Here is a 17,789-nt window from a genome sequence, read left to right as displayed (position 1 = left end):
CGAGTGTCGCATCAAGGTGCCCTAATATAATTGATGTTAATGGGAATCAGGAGGAACATTTTCCACTGGATTGGGTCATACCTACCACAAATGAAGATGATTGTGGATGTTGGATGCCAAGCATCCCAGACCCAGGACATCGCTGCAGGAGTTCCACAGGGCAGTGTCCTAGGCACAGCCATCTTCAGGTGCTTCATCAATGACCTTCCCTTCATTATAAGTACAGAAATGGGGATGATCGATGATGATTGCTATTGCTGAGTGGCATTCGCAACTTCAATGATAATGAAGCATTCCATGCCCACGTTCAGGCTTAGGTTGATAAGTTGCAAGGAACATTCGCGATCCCCAACTGCCAGGCAATGACTATCTCCAACAAGAGATAGCCTAACCAACGCCCTTGACAGTCAATGGCAATACCATCGCCGAATCCCCCACCTTCAATATCCTGCAAGTCACCATTGACAAGAAACATTACTGGACCAGCCAAATACATACGGTGGCTACAAGCACAGTTCAGAGGCTGGGTGCTCTGCGGAGAGTTACTCACCTCCTGCCTCCTCAAATCCTTTCTACCATCAACGGGAATCAGGTGAAACTCTCCACTGGCTGGAGTCATAACTAGCGCAAAGGAAGATGGTTGTGCAAGTTAGAGTCCAGTCTGCTCAGCTCCAGAACTCCCCTGCAGGAGTTCCTCAGGGCAGTGTCCTAGTCTCAAAAATCTTCAGCTGCTTCATCAATGACCATCCCTCCATCTGACTCTCAGAAGTGGGGATGTTCACTGATGATTGCAAAGGGTTCACTTCCATTGGCAACTCCTCAGATAATGAAGTAGTCCATACCCGCATGCAGCAAGCACTGGACAACATTCATGCCTGGGCTGATAAGTGCCAAGTTACAATCGTGCCTAATATGTGCCAGGAAATAACCACCTCTTCTATTATTTATCCAATTAGCTTTTGAATGTTACTATTGAACCTGCTTCCAGCTTCCTTTCAGGCAGTGCTTTGCAGATTATAACAACTCGCTGCATATAACGGTTCTCCTTATCTGCTACTGCCTCTTCTGCCAATTAATTTAAACCTGTGTCCTTTGGTTACCGACCCTCCTCTCACTGGAAACAGTTTCTCCTTATTACCTTTATCATTACCCTTCATAAATTTGAACACCTCCGTTAAATCTCCCAATAACCTTCTCTGTTGTAAAGAAAACAATCCGAGCTTCACTGAACTCGCAACCTAACTGAAGTCCCGCCAACCTGGCACGATTCGAACAAATCTCTTCTGCACCCACTCTAATATCTTGACGTCATTCCTGAAGTTTGTTGCCTGGAATTGGACGGAAGATGCCAGCTGGGGCCGAACCAATGTTCCATAAACGTTGAGCTTAACATCCTTACGTTTACAAAATGTTCAAATGATATATCAGCCATTCCCTCTACCTCCACAAGTTAACATATATTCTGGTCCCTAATCGGCTCACCCTTCCTTTGTCTCCCAATTTGCCTTTTATACGATCGTAAAATACTTTACTTTTCCCCTTTATGTTGCTTGCTAATCTTTTGTCATATATTCTATTTGCACCTCTTGTTTCCCTTTTCCAGTTCTCTTATGCATGTTTGTATTCCCCTTGTTTCTTTATAGTATTATGAACCTGACATTTAACATAAGCCATCTTTAACTGTTTAATTTTAATCTCATAGTCATCCAGCAAGCTTTTACTTTGGGAGCCCATCCTTCCACCTCATAGGAATGTGTCCACACTGTACCCGCACTATCTCCTCCCTGAATGCCTCCCAGTGCTCAATCTTTGTTCCAAATCCACCTGGGCCAGATCTCCTTTCAATACCCAGAAGCTAGCCTTATTTCAGTGGAGGCTCTTCAGAGATGAGAAACAATCACCCCGACAAGTGCTGTAGTGGAGAGCTGTTCCTGCAACACCTCATGACATCAGTACATGACAGCACGAGGAGATAAAGTAACATAGTTTTAAACACTGAAGTATTTACAAGCATCCTGAGACAATGAAATTCCCATAGCATGGAGTGTGCTCACTGCCTACAATCCAGAGACAACTGCTTGCCATTGAATTATCAGAACATATAAAATATTGATCAGATCCTGTCGCAACCAGCCTGTGTCACTCGGCATAGTTCCCCACACACAGTGCAATATAAAGTTAGACATGTTCCTTCATTAGATACCTGAACTCCAACAGACCTGCTCAATCTGGAGCAAAGTTTGTTAGCGGATCAAGAAAAAACGAAATCACCACCGGGAGATATCGGCCCCTGGCGGAAATTCAACAAAAGTTCACCATTGGAGAAAAGACTCAGGTGAAATAACGAGGCATCGAATGTGCGATTGGCTGAAGGGGTTTCAGTAAATAGGCGACAGGGCTGTCTAAATTTCCTTTACACTGAACAACCGTGTGGCATGGCTTACCGAGAACACCGGCTACTGCAATAAAGGCATAGTAAACGAATTCGATATGAAGAATTATGAATTGTTGAGACATTATTTGTGAGAAGCGCTGATTCTGGTGGATGCTCTGGATGGCGCTCTAACCTGCTCTTCTCCAAGGAGCTTCTTTATACAGAGAGGGAGCCCCCGCTGAGACTGGCAGGTTGCATAATCCCTCCTATTTATTTATGGATCCGAATATTCCTGAATGCATTCCATACATGGTGACACGCCAATTAAGAAAACATATTTGCCATCTCATTATGAAATCCCAAGATATGTACTCTGCTCAGGGGGCGCGTTGAGTTCAGGCAGCTGAACTAACCTGTTTAATTCTTACAGTGGGATTTCTGCATTAAACGTGGGCTCGTCCCTTATTGACTCATACAGCTGCATATAGTTGATTGTATGCTATATGTCCAAACTCCATCCGTTTAAAATATCATTTCAATCCTTTAGAATACCTTGTTCAAAAATGTCTCTTTAATATTTCACTGTATTGGGGCGTCGCTGGTAAGGCCGATGTTTATTGCACATTCCTAGTTTCCCCCCAGCAGTTGGTGATGAGCCTTCTACTTGAATTGAATACTGGGCCTTAGAGGGTTAAATTACCAGGACAATTTCCATAAACTTGGATTGTACACAACCACACCATGCTATTTCCTGTTAAAATCTTAATTTTGCAGCAGAGAATTCTTCGAGTTCTTTAAACATCTCCTCCTGTTTTAGATATTTTACTTTGATTATAGAGCTGTCCGTGTTATTAGACTGCAGAAATAAAGAATTCGATAGAATCATAGAATCTTACAGCACAGAAGGAGGCCATTCGGGCTATTGTGTATTTGCCAGCTCCTTAAAAGAACTATCCAATTATTCCCATCACCTTCTCAATGAGGGAAGATAATAACTGCTGACCTTGCCAGCGACGCCCGCATCCAAGGAACGAATCTAAAATCTACCTGCTTTTTTCCCCAAATGCCCCACAATCGTTTCCACTTCAAGTATTTATCCAATTCCCTTTTGAACATTACTCTTGAATCTGCTCCCACCGCCATGTCAGGCAGCGCATTCCAGATCACGATATATCACTTTGTAAAGAACCATTCTCCAAATCTCCCCTCTGCTTCTTTTGCCAATTATCTTAAATCTGTTTCCTCTGGTTACCGACACTCCTACCAGTGGAAAAATGTTTCCTTTTTAACTCTATTAAAAATAAACTCTCATAATTATCAATAGCTCTATTAAATGTCCCTTTAAACTTCTCGGCACGATGGAGAACAATCCCAGCTTCTCTAATCTCTTCACGTAACTGAAGTCGCTCATTCCTGGAGCTATATTAATAAATCACCTCTACACCTTCTCCAAGGTCTTTACATCCCTCTTAATGCGCGATGAAGAGAATTGATCATAATACTGCAGCTCCGCCTTAACCAGTGATTTATAAATGTTTAGCATAAATTCCTTGCTTCGGTTCTCTGTTTCTCTATTGATAAAGCCAGGTATCCTGCATGCTTTATTAACAGTGTCAGCAACTTTTCCCGCACCTTCAAAGATATGTTTACCTAAACCCCTGTTTACACACTCTCTTAGCAGTCCTTTTGAAATGTTACCATTTCATTGTTATTGCCTCTCCTCGTTCTTCCTTCTAAAATGCATCACTTCACAATTCTCAGCATTAAAATTGCATCCATCTGTGTCGGCCCTTTTCACCAGTCTGCCTGTCTCCTTCTGAATTCTGTTACTATCCTCCTCACATTTTATTATATTTCCTAATTTGTTTAAAGTTTGCAATGATGCCCTGTGTACCCAAGCCCAGGTCGTTAGTATATTTTTGAAAAGAGCAATGATCCCAATAGCGACCCCTGGAGGACACTACTGCACACCTCCCACCAGACTGAAAAAAACAATCGTTCACCTCAACTCACTGCTTTTTGTATTGATTCAACACTGCCATTGCCTCTTAAACGCAGGGCTGCAATGTTTCTAACAAATCTTCTATGTGGCACTTTATCAAACGCCTTTTGAACGTCCATATACAAAATCACATACCGCACTACATTCATCAACCGTCTGCATCACTTCACCAAAGAACTCAAACAAATAAGAATTGCCTGTAACAAGTGTGTGTTGGCTGTCATTTATTAACACACGTTTATCCGAGTGACAATTAATGTTTCCCTGATTATTGTCTGTAAGAGTTTCCCCATTACTGATGTTTGGCTAACTGATTTGGTCCACAGATGCAGAAAGGTTGTTTTAAGTGGGTAGGCAGTGCTGCTGACCTGCTGAGTATTGCAGGAGTGTGAGCTGCCCTCAAACATTTTGCAAAGAAGATGCAGATGCGCCGCTCCAGCCAGTTATTTAATGATAACATTTGAAAGTGTTAATAAAGATGTGAAATTAGACTGTATTGTGGGGACTGAAGCAAATCTGTGAATTGGGTCCTTTTGACTTTGGCGATGGTATAAAATGGGCAGCATCGGACTCGCCGCCCATCAGACATCTCTCCCGAGGGTTCTTTCTATTAGAGTCAGCATATTGTGGAACTGGTGGCTGCTCTGATATCGCCGGTTCATGTATGCAGTGCCTATAATGTAGTAAAACGTTTAACATGAGCGTTACACAAAACAAATTAACTCTGAACCCCATAAGGAAATATTGCGACAGTGACAAAACATATTTTTCAAAGAAGTAGATTTAAGGGAGATTTTTAAAGGAGGAAATAGAGGCAGGGAGGCGGAGAGGTTTGGGGAGGGAATTCCAGTGCTTAAAAGAATGAAATGAAAGACTTGACTTTATATAGCGTCTTTCACCACCTCAGGGCTTTTCAAAACGCCTTACAACCAATTCAGTACTTATTTGAAGTGAAGTCACTGTTGGAATGTAGGAAATGTGGTAGCTAGTTTGCGCACAGCATGCTCCCACAAACAGCAGTGTGATAATGACAAGATAATCTGTTTTCGTGATGTTGTTTGAGGGATAAATATTGGCCACAGGACACCGGGGTGAACTCCCCCCTTCTCTTCTTGGAAATAGTGCATTAGGTCCTTCGATGTCCAACTTAGATGGCAGACAGGACCTCGGTTTAACGTCTCCTCTGAAAAAATGAGACAACCGACAGTACAGCACTCCATCAAGTCTCTGCAGGGGGATTCTGAACCCATAGCCATCGGACCCAAAGGCAATAGCCCTACCAACTGAGCCACGGCTTACACTTAGGGCTTAGGTTGCTGAAGGCACGGTTGCCAATAGTGGAGCGACTAAAATTGGCGATTAATTGGAGGACTGCGCGTATCTGGGGAGCTTTTTGTGCTGGAGGAGGTTACAATGTTAGGGAGGGGCGAGGCCATGGAACGATTTGAAAAAAAAGATGAGAATTACAAAATTGAGGACTTGCCGGACCGTCACCCAATGTCGGTCAGCCAGCACGTAGGGTGTTGGGTGAACCGGACTTGCTGCGATTTAGCACATTGTCACCGAGTTTTGGATGACCTCAAGTTTACGTAAGGCTGACCGTGGGAGGCCAGCCGGGAGTGCACTCGAACAGCCAAGTCTAGAGGTAACAAAGGCTTGAGTGCGGAATTGAGCAGCCGATGAGCTGAGGCAGTGGTGGAATCGGCCGATGTTACAGAGGCGGGAGCACAACATAACAACCAATCCGTGTTCAGATGTATTAGGAGGCCCAACAAGCAATAACATTATATCCTAATAATGTGTGCAGTATTGTTGGATAACGTCCCAGCAAAGAATAATACATTTGCTGCATATTATTTCAGCTGATGAATCATTGAAGCTTCAGTGTTGCTGTTCACTGCGCACAGCAATCGCTAATCTGGAGTCTGAGTCACATTTGTGTATTGTTGCCTGTCCCACATTTCTGACATGGGTCCGCCGTGGCTCAATGCATAGCTGTCCCCCCTCTGAGTCAGCGGAATGTCTGTTCATGGAGCCACTTCAGTGACCTGAGCACAAAGTCTAGGCTGACACTCCCGTACAGTACTGAGGGATGGCTTCACTGTGAGAGGTGTCGTACTGAGGGAGCGCTGCAGTGTCAGGGCATCAGTACTGAGATATTGCTGCTCTGTTGGAGGGGCAGGACTGAGAGAGCACCACACTGTCGGAGGGTCTGTACTGATGCAGTGCTGCTCAGTTATCGCTCAACCAGCCTCACTGAGAAGATTGTCTGTTCATTTGTCCCAGTGCTATTTGTGGGGGTTTGCTGCGTGCCAATTGGCTGCGGTTTGCCCTTAAATTACAAGAGCGCCTAATTGATTGGCTGCAAAGTAGCTTTGGGAAGTGCTGAGGTTGTGAGAGGCTCTATATAAAGGCCAGTCTGACCTAATGCTAATGTTGCTTTGTCCAAGTAGCAGTATTTGCGTGAGCTGACAGTGACGTTACTGATTCCGGATCATTCTGTTCCTTGTAGTGAGTTTCCTGCTTTTGGCGAAGGGAGAATTTTTTTAAATTCAGATGGCGGATTGCGCATCCGGGAACCTTCTCCAAAGTCACGCTCATACACAGTCAATGATATCAGTGGGCGGCAAAATAGAGAAGGCCGAGGATTGTGCGTTATACTCCAGCAATGGCTAGGTCAGTTCCTGCGGCAGACAAAATATCATCAATGAGATTTGTGTCCAAGCCCTTCTGGATATCATCCTATCACGGTATGCTACAGCAAAGAAGGTGGACATTTGGCCCATTGTGCCTCTGACAGCTCTTTGTTAGAGTTCATCAATTAATACCACACACCTGATCATTCCCCATAGCCCTGTATTGTTTCCCATTCAAGTAGTTATCCAATTCCCTTTTAAAAGTCACGATTGAATCTGCTTCCACCGCCCATTCAGGCAGCGCTTTCCAGATCACAAAGACACACTGTGTAAAAATATGTTTTGTCATGTCGCCTCTGGTACTTTTGCCAATCACCTTAAAACTTTGTTCACTCGTTACCGATCATACCGACTGCAAAAGCTTCGACAAATATGTAAAAAGAAAAAGAGTAGTGAGTACAAATTTAGGACCCTTTAAGTCAGAAACGGAAGAATGTATAATGGTTAACAAGGAAATGGCCAAGCTATTAAACAAATTACTTTGGTTCCAACTTCGTGGAATATGACACAAGTAACTCCCCAGAAATGTAAGGGAACCAAGGGTCTAGTGCGAAGGAGGAATTAAAGGAAATTAGTATTTGTAAAAAAATAGTGCTGGAGAAAATAATGTGACTGAAAGCTGATAAATCCACAGGGCCTGATAATCCGCATCCCAGAGCACTAAACGAGGTAGCAATGGAAATAGTGGATGCTTTGGTTGTCATCTTCCAAAATTCTATAGATTATGGAACAGTTCCTGCAGATTGGAGGGTGGCAAATGTAACCCCATTATTTCAAAAAGGAGGGAGAGAGAAAACAAGGAACTACAGACCGGTTAGCCTAACATCCATAGTATGGAAATTGCTGGAGTCTATTATAAAGGATGTGATAACAGGACACTTAGAAAATACCAACGGGATTAGAAAAAGTCAACATGGATTTATGAAAGGGAAATCGTGTTTGACAAACCTACTGGAGCTTTTTAAGGATGTAACTGATAGAATAGATAAGGGAGAACCAGTAGATGAGGTGTATTTGGAATTTCAGAAATCCTGTGATAAAGTACCACAGAAGAGGTTTGTGTGCAAATTTAAAGCACATGGGATTGTGGGTAATATACTGGCATGGACTGAAAATTGGTTCACAAATAGCAAACAGGGTGTTGGAATAAATGGGTCGTTTTCGGGTTGGCAGGCTGTGACTAGTGTGGTACCGCAGGGATCAATGCTTGACCCCAGCAATTCACAGTATATAAATATCAATGATTTGGATGCGGGAACCAAATGTAATATTTCCAAGTTTGCTGATGACATGAAACTAGGTTGGATAGTGAGTTATGAGGTGCATGCAAAGAGGCTTCAAGGCGATTTAGACAAGTTGAGTGACTGGGCAAATACATGGCAAGTGCAGCCTAACGTGCGAGAATTGTGAAGTCATCACTTCCGTAGGAAAAACAGAAAGGCAGAGTATTATTTCAATGGTGATAGATTGGGAAATGTTAACGTAAAAGAGGACCTGGGTATCCTTGTACATCCGTCGCTGAAAGCAAACATGCAGGTGCAGCAAGCAGTTAGATAGGCAAATGGCAACGTCTCCTTCATTGCAAGAGGATTTGTGTACAGGAGCAAGGATGTCTTACTACAGTTATACAGGGCCTTGGTGAGACCACACCTGGAGTACTGTGTGCAGCTTTGTCGACTTTCCTAAGAAAGAATATGGTTGCCATAGAGGAAGATTGGGTCGACTAGGCCTATCTTCAATAGAGTTCTGAAGAATTAGAGGGGAACTCATTGAAGCGTATAAAATTCTGACAGGGCTAGAAAGACTGAATGCAGGGAGGATGTTTCCCCTGGCTGGGGAGTCTAGAACGAGGGGTCACAATCTCACGATACGTGGAAGGACATTTAGGACTGAGATGAGGAGAGATTTCTTCACTCAGAGGGTGGTGAATGTGCGGAACTCTCAACGCAGAATGTTGTGGAGGCAAATTCACTGAAAATATTTAAGAAGGAGATAGAAAGCTTTCTAGACACAAAATGAATCAAGGGGTATGTGGAGAGAGCGGGGATATGGTATTGAGATAAAGATGAGATATGAACATATTGAATGGTGGAGCAGACTCGAAGGTCTTATACTCTACACCTGCTCCTATTTTTCTATGTTTCTATTCCGCCACTAGAAAGAGTTTCTCCCTATTTTTTCTATCAAAATCAATCCCGATTTTGATCACATTTATCGAAACCCCTTAACTTTGTCTGCTCTAAGGAGAATATGCCAGTCTCGCAACAAAACTGAAGTCTCTCATCGCTGGTGCCATTCTCGTAAATCTCCTCTGCACCATCTCCTAGGCCTTGACATCCTTTCTAAAGCACCCAGAATTAAACGGACTACTCAGGCTGAGGTGAACCAGTTTTTTTTAATGTAAATGTTTAGCATAACTTCGTTACTTTTGTAATCCATGCTTTATTAATAATGCCGAGGATTCCACATGCTTTTAACAGCCTTACCAACTAATCCTGCCACCTTCAAAGATTTGTGTACCTATTCCCCCAGACCCCTCGCTTCCTGCACCCCCTTGAACATTGTAGTATTTAGTTTATATTGCCTCTCCCCATTCTTCCTAACAAAATGTGTCACTTCTCACTGCTCTGAGTTACATTTCATCTGCCATGTGTCTGCCCATTTCACCAGACTGTCTATGTCCTCCTGGTCTGTTACGATCCTCCTCGTTGTTTACTACATATCCGAATTTCGTATCATATTCAAGCTTTAAAAATATCCCCTATGCACTCAAAACTGTTCACAGTAATCGAGGTGTGTCCTCACCAAGGTCCTGTGCAATTGTAGCTAGACTACCTTACTCTTATACACCAAACGCCTTGCAATAAAGGCCAATATGCCATTTGCCCTCCTTATTGATTGCTCTACTGGCACGCTAGCCTTCAGTAATATTTGCCCGAGGATGGCCCAAATCTCTGTGAACACCAGAATTTAAAAGTTTCTCACCATTTAAAAAAGTTCTGTTTTTCCATTCTTCTGAAAAAAAAATAATAACCTCACATTTCCCTACAGTATACTCCATCTGCTACCTTACTTCCCCTTCACTTAGTCTCTCAATACCCCTTTGCAGACACTTTGTGTTGGCCTCACTGCATACTGACCACCTAGTTTGTATCATCAGCAAACTTGGATACATTACACTCATTCCCTTCATCTAGGTCTTAATATAGATTGTAAATAGCTGAGGCCCCAGCACTGATCCTTGCGGCTCCCCACTAGGAACAGCCTCCAGTCCTTCCAATTAACTGAAGTCCATCATCCGTGAATCATACCGGTAAATCTCCCCAAGGCTTTGACATCCTTTCTAAGTGTCAGGCCCAAAGCTGTACACAATGCTCCAGTTAAGGCCTAACCTATGATTTGTAAAAGTTTAGCCTGACTTCCTTTTTCAGTGCTCGATGACATATTTACAACGCCAAGTATCCCATAGGCTTTCTTAACCGCCTTAACATCTGGCACCTTCAAAAATTTATAAATATGCACACACATCCGTTCCCTCTGCTCTAGAACACACCTCAAAATAATACCCTTTTAGATTGTACTGCCTCTGCATGTTGTTCCTCCAAAAGTGCAACACTTGAAAATTTCCCTGCATTAACTTGCACCTGACGAGTACCATTTCATAGTCTGTCTATGTCCTCCTGAAGCCTGCTACTGTCCTGCTCACTTTCCCAATTTGTGAATCATCCGCAAACTTCGAAATTGTACTCCCTATATCCAAGTCCACGTCATTTATACATAATGAAAAGATCAGTGGTCCAAATAATGAGTCCTGGAGGACGTCACTGCTTACTTCTCTGCAGTCAGAAATAAACATCCGTTCACCATTGCTCTCTAACACCTATCCCTTAGCCAATTACCTATTCAAGCTAACACCATTTATTAAATATTATGTGCTACTATTTTCCGACTAAGTTTGTTACGTGGTCATTTAACAAATGCCTTTTTAAAGTCCATATATACAAAATGTTTTGCACTGCCTTCAGCAACCTGGTCTGTGCTTCACGAAATAACTCAATCAGGTTAGTCAGACACGATTTGCTTTAACAGAGCTGTGCTGTCGGTTGCTTATTAACCCATGTTTCTCCAATTGAGAATTAACTTTCATCTTGACAATGCTCTCCAATAGTTTTCCCACCATTGATATTAGACTGATTGGCCTGTAGTTATCAGATTTATCCCTCTCCTCATTTTGAACAGGGGTGTAACATTTACAGTCCTCCAGTCCACTGGCACCACTCCCATGTCCAATGTTGATTGAAAGGTTGTGATCAGAGCTTCTGCTATCTTCACGCTTGCATCCCTCAGCGATCTAGTGTGCTTCCCATCTGGACCACGTGATTTGTTAACGTTGAGTGATGGCAACATATTTAGCACCTCTTTTCTAGTTAGTTGGACCAGATCCAATATCTATGATCCTCTCTTCTCTGCTGCAAAATTAACTTCATCCTATTTTTTGTGAGTACAGCTGTAATGCTTATGCAGTAGCTCAGTCCTGCCCTCGGCCTCCACGTTAATTAATGAATGTGTTAATTTATTTTGGGGAAGAGGCATCTAACGAGGGTTATACGTGGATGCACATCTTTCTCTGATGGATTATTGACCAACAAGAGGTTGTAATACTCGCCCAACAGACATTATTACCGTTAGCTATACCAGTAATAAACATTGATTTACACTGACCACATGTTCCCGACGCGATTAAACACAGTGGAGGTTTAGAATCACAGAATCACAGAAACCCCACAGTGCAGATAGAGGCCATTTTGGCCCATCGAGCCTGCACCGACACATATTCCACCCGATCCCCGTAACCCCTGCACCAGCACATATCCCACCCTATCCCTGTAACCCCACGTATTTAATCCCCCTAACACTAAGGGTCAATTTATCATAGCCAATCAACCTAACCCGCACATCTTTGGACTGTGGGAGGAAACCGGAGCACTGACAACTGACAAAAACCAAAAATCAACATAAATTGAATTTAGCAGCAAAAGGAGTTAAGGCAGGACGGTTAGCTCAGTAGGTTACAGCGTGGTGCTAATAACGCCAAGGTCGTGGGTTCGATCCCCGTACGGGCCGTTTACTTTTTGATGGTGTGGGTAGTTTCTTAATTTTGCTATTTGCTGAAAAGATTGGAGCTGTAATACTTTGAAGCAAAGCTACAAAACCTTCGTTCTGCCGAGAACTCAAGGAACTGGAAGGTTGACCCTGTGTCTATCTGTCCACAGATGGCGCTGATCTGCAATTTGCTTTTACTGTTCGTGTGGCCTAATGGATAAGGCGTCAGACTTCGGTATTAATTCTGAGGTTATCAGAATATTGCAGGTTCGAGTCCAACCACGGTCTTTTTACACACTTTTTAATTCGTGTTCAGTTTTATAAAACCAAACCGTGTTCCCACTTACGAGCTGAAGGTGATTCCCTACCAAACACTGCAGGGCTCTTTATTAATTAGTATTTTTGATGCTGCTTTGTGTATGTATTGCTCACCAGTTTCCAACAAATCCACAATATCTAATTGATGCCGATAAATTATTCGTGTTTCAATTGGAACTTTGGGTTAATCAGTGTATTAAAGTGCAGTGGAGGGAATTCTGATCAATTTCGGGGCCAGTGATCGCCACAGGGAGCCGATGAAATAAAATAAAGAATTTGCATCAAAGTCGCTGCGAGCAGTGTTTGAACCTGCGCGGGGAAATCCCATTGGATTCCAGGTCCAACGCCTTAACCACTCGGCCATCACAGCTGCACATTAACAATGCGAAAATGCTTCCTACTGTGAGTGAGTCAGGAACTAGCTCAGAGAAGACAGGTCATAAATACTCACCGATAAATCCAGCAGGGAATTCAGGATTAACTTCTTTGGCCAAAGAGCGCTGAGAATGCAGTCGTTGTGGCGAATGCTACAGATGCATTTAAGAGGAAGCGAGAAAGGAATAGAAGGATATGCTGATAGGATTTTTTTAATTCGTTAATGGGATGTGGGTGCACTGGCAAGGCCAGCATTAAATGCCCATCCCTAATTGCCCCTTGAGAAGGTGGTGGTGAGCAGCCTTCTTGAACCGCTGCAGTCCGTGTGGTGAAGGTGCTCCCACAGTGCTGTTAGGGAGGGAGTTCCAGGATTTTGACCCAGCGACGATGAAGTATCGGCAATATACTTCTAAGTCAGAATGGTGTGTGACTTGGAGGGGAACTTGGAGGTGGGGGTGTTCCCATGCGCCTGCTGCGCTTGTCCTTCTAGGTGGAAGAGGTTGCGTGTTTGGCAGGTGCTGCTGAAGAAGCCTTGGTGAGTTGCTGCAGTGCATCTTGTAGATGGTACGCACTGCAGCCACGGTGCGCCGGTGGTGGAGGGAGTGAATGTTTAAGGTGGTGGATGGGGTGCCAATCAAGCAGGCTGCATTGTCCTAGATGGTGTCGAACTTCTTGAGTGTTGTTGGAGCTGCACTCATCCAGGCAAGTGGAGAGTATTCCATCACACTCCTTTCTTGTGCCTTGTAGATGGTAGAAAGGCTTTGGGGAGTCAGGAGGTGAGACACCCGATGCAGAATGCCTAGCCTCTGACCTTCTCTTGTTGTCACAGTATTTATGTTCAATGGTAACCCCCAGGATGTTGGTGGTCAGCTCCTTTGTTCATGTTGGACCAAGGTTTTAATGAAGTCGGGAGCCGAGTGCTCTTGGCAGAACCCAAACCGGGCATCAATGAGCAAGTTATTGGTCAGTTAGTGCCACCATACAGCACTGTGGATGACACCTTCCATCACTTTGCTGATGATTGAGAGTAGAGAGTAGACTGATGGGGCGGTAATTGGCTGGATTGGATTTGTCCTGCTTTTTGTGGACAGGACATACCTGGGCAGTCTTCCACATTGTTGGATAGATGCCAGTGTTGTAGCTGTACTAGAACAGCTTGGCTGGAGCACAAGTCTTCAGAATGATAGCCGGGGATTTGTCAGGGCCCAGAGCCATTGCTGTATCCAGTGTGCTCAGCCTTTTCTTGATATCACGTGGAGTGAATCGAATTGGCTGAAGACTGGCTTCTGTGATGGTGGGGACCCCAGGAGGAGGCTGATATGGATCAGGCCAGGTGGTCCATCCAGCTTCATTTTTATTATTTTGTTTCATAGCGGTTTGTTACAACTGAGTGGCTTGCTAGGCCATTTCAGAGGGCAGATAAGAATCAACCACATTGCTTTGGGACTGGAGTCACACAAAGGCCAGACCAGGTAAGGACGGCAGATTTCTTTCCCTGAAAGACATTAGTGAACCAGATGGGTTTTTACGACAATCCGATAGTTTCATGGTTACCATTACTGATTCTAGTTTTATTTGTGGGTTGAGGAGAAATAGAGAAGGAGGAGGCTCGTGTGGAGACCAGTTCGTGCAAATGGGCTGTTTCTGTGGGGCAGACTCTATAATATTATGTAACAGCCGTTTTAATCAGACACAGAATGATCCGGGACTGACAGCACATCCCTTTTAAACAGACACAGCATGACCAGGGACTTACAGCACATCCCTTTTAAACAGACACAGAATGATCCGGGACTGACAGCACATCCCTTTTAAACAGACACAGAATAATCCGGGACTGACAGCACATCCCTTTTAAACAGACACAGAATAATCCGGGACTGAAAGCATGTCCCTTTTAAACAGACACAGAATGATCCGGGACTGACAGCACATCCCTTTTAAACAGACACAGAACAATCCGGGACTGACAGCATGTCCCTTTTAAACAGGCACAGAATAAACCGGGACTGACAGCATGTCCCTTTTACACAGACACAGAATGATCCGGGACTGAAAGTAGACCCCTTTTAAACAGTCATGGAATGCTGCCTGACCTGCAGAGTGTTTCCAGCATTTCATCTTTTTTTATTTCAGATTTCCAGCATCAGCACTGTTTTGCTTTTGTAATAGAATTTTGCGTAATTGGCTCTGTGGCGCAATGGATAGCGCATTGGACTTCTAATTTGTGTGACAGATTAAGGCATTTAAAGGTTGTGGGTTCGAGTCCCACCAGAGTCGGATTTTGGGTCAGGGTTCGGTGGTTCCTCCACTGACGGTACATTTTGCAGTAAATCGGTAATTCAGAGAAGGGAAACTACCGCCCGACACTTTCTCTCTGAGTACTCTCAACCCCTGATTCAGTTGCACAGAAGCAGGAGGAGGCCATTCTGTCCCATGGCCGTTTTACATAGGAACAGGAGGAGACCATTCAGTCCCATGACCCTTTTACACAGTAACAGGAGGAGGCCATTCAGCCCCTTTAGCCTGTTATATAGGAACAGTAGGAGGCCATTCAGCCCCTCGAGCATGTTACACAGGGACAAGAGGAGGCCTTTAACGCCTCGAGCCTGTTGCATTGGACAGGAGGAAGACGTTCAGCGATACAAGATCTGTACAAGAACAGTAGAAATCCATTCAGCCCCTCGAACCTGTTACATAGGATGAAGAGGAGGCAAATCAGACCCATGATCCAGTTATAAAGGAAAAGGAGGAGGCAATTCAGACCCACGAGTCTGTTTCACAGGAACAGCAGGAGGCCATTCAGCCCCTCAAATCTGCCACACATGAACAGGAGGAGGACATTCAGTCCCTCAAGCCTGCTACACTGGAACAGGAGGAGGCAATTCAGACACACGAGTCTGTTGTACGGGAACAGGAGGAGGCCATTCAGCCCCTCAAGCCTGTTATACATGAACAGGAGGAGGCCATTCAGCCCCTCGAGCCTGTTATACATGCACAGGAGGATGCCATTCAGCCCCTCGAGCCTGTTACACAGTAACAGGAGGAGGCCATTCAGCCCCTCAAGCCTGTTACATAGGAACAAGAGGAGACAATTCAGACACACGAGCCTGTTATACAGGAACAGGGGGAGGCTATTCAGCCTGTCGAGCATGTTATACAGGAAAAGGAGGAAGCCATTCAGCCCCTCAAGTCTGTTAGACAGGAACAGGAGGAGGCCATTCAGCCCATCGAGCCGGTTACACAGGAATAGGAGGAGGCCATTCAGCCCTTCAAGCCCGTAATACATGAACAGGAGGAGGCCATTCAGCCCCTCGAGCCTGTTATACATGCACAGGAGGATGCCATTCAGCCCCTTGAGCCTGTTACACAGGAACAGGAGCAGGCCATTCAGTCCCTTGAGTCTGTTATACAGGAACAGGAGGAGGCCATTCAGCCCTTCGAGTCTGTTATAAAGGAACAGGAGGAGGCCAATCAGCTCCTCGGGTATGTTACACATAAACAGGAAGAGGCCATTCAGCCCATCGAGCATATCATACAGGAACAGGAGGAGGCTATTCAGCCTGTTATGCAGGAAAACGAGGGAGCCACTCAGCCCCTCAAGCCTGTTACACAGGAACATCATGGGCAAGGAAACCTCCTGCTGATTACCACCTACCACCCTCCCTCAGCTGATGAATCAGTGCTCCTCCATGTTGAACACCACTTGGAAGAAGCACTGAATGCAGCAAGGGCACAGAATGTACTCTGGGTGGGGACCTCAATGCCCATCACCAAGAGTGGCTCGGTAGCAGCACTACTGACCAAGTTGTTCGAGTCCTGAAGGACATAGCTGCCAGTCTGGGCCTGCGGCAGGTGGTAAGGGAACCAACACGAGGGGAAAACCTATTTGACCTCCCCCTGACCAATCTACCTGTCACAGATGCAAAACAGTTCAAAAAGTATTCATTGGCTGTAAAGCACTTTGGGATGTCCTGAGGTCGTGAAAGGCCTGTCGAAATGCAAGTCTTTCTTTTACAGCCTTCAAAGACAGTGACTTAGCGGGCAAAGACCAGAAACAGGGATGGTACTATAGATAAGCCTTGCAGATGGGCCGGTTAGCTCAGTTGGTTAGAACGTGGTGCTACATAACACCAAGGTCGCGAGTTCGATCCCCGTGCGGGTCATTTATTTTTCGAGGGAAGGTTAGTTTCTTAATTTTGTAATTTGTGAGCAGTTTAAAAGTTTAAAACGTTTGGAAGGAAAGTCACACGGGACCTACAAAGCTGCAAAATCTTAGTTCTACCGAGAGTTCATGGACCTGAAAGGTTAACCCTGTGTTTTTCTGTCCACAGATGTTCCCTGACCTGTGGAGCGTTTCCAACATTTAATGAACAATTTCAGATCCAGCATCTGCTGCATTTCGCTTTTTATTTTACCGCAGTGTCCTCGCTTCTTTTAACAAAAGTCAAAATTAAATTGTAGCTAATGGAAAATGGGCCTTATTGACCCTGTGAGTATTGGTGGTTCAGGGGTAGAATTCTGGCCTGCCATGCGGGTGACTTGGGTTTGATTCCCGACCAATGTAGGTTAACATTTTTAACAATTTATTTCAGAGCAAACACATCACATGAAACATTAATAATAAATTAGCTGTTCCTGTGTAACTGGATCAAGGGAATTAATGGCCTCCACCTGTTTCTGTGTAACAGGCTTGAGGGGCTGAATGTCCTCCTGTTCCATTGTAACAGGCTCGAGGGGCTGAATGGCCTCCTGTTCCAGTGTAACAGGCTTGAGGGGCTGAATGGCCTCCTCCTGATCCTGTGCAACATGCTCGAGGGGCTGAATGGCCTCCTCCTGTTCCTGTGTAACAGGCTCGAGGGGCTGAAAGGCCTCCTCCTGTGTAACAGGCTCGATGGGGTTGAATGGCCTCCTGTTCCAA

The 17,789-nt window shown here is 44.6% G+C and overlaps 2 non-coding genes across 2 annotated transcripts; one reads left to right on the top strand and one right to left on the bottom strand.

Moving 5' to 3' along the window:
• Positions 1 to 12,781: 12,781 nt before the first annotated feature.
• Positions 12,782 to 12,863, bottom strand: trnap-ugg (transfer RNA proline (anticodon UGG)). Its single transcript has one exon. It is a non-coding gene; the product is annotated as a tRNA-Pro (tRNA).
• A 2,191-nt stretch (positions 12,864 to 15,054) lies between these two features.
• Positions 15,055 to 15,148, top strand: trnar-ucu (transfer RNA arginine (anticodon UCU)). The gene is made up of 2 exons: positions 15,055 to 15,091; positions 15,113 to 15,148. It is a non-coding gene; the product is annotated as a tRNA-Arg (tRNA).
• The last annotated feature ends 2,641 nt before the right edge of the window (positions 15,149 to 17,789 follow it).

This window comes from Somniosus microcephalus, unplaced genomic scaffold (genome assembly GCF_052327205.1).
Source record: "Somniosus microcephalus isolate GS21.2 unplaced genomic scaffold, FLI_Smic_1.0 unresolved_chr8, whole genome shotgun sequence".
In the NCBI taxonomy this organism is placed as follows: domain Eukaryota; kingdom Metazoa; phylum Chordata; class Chondrichthyes; order Squaliformes; family Somniosidae; genus Somniosus; species Somniosus microcephalus.
Note: the sequence above shows the minus strand (reverse complement) of the source record. Positions and strands in the feature narration are given on the sequence as shown.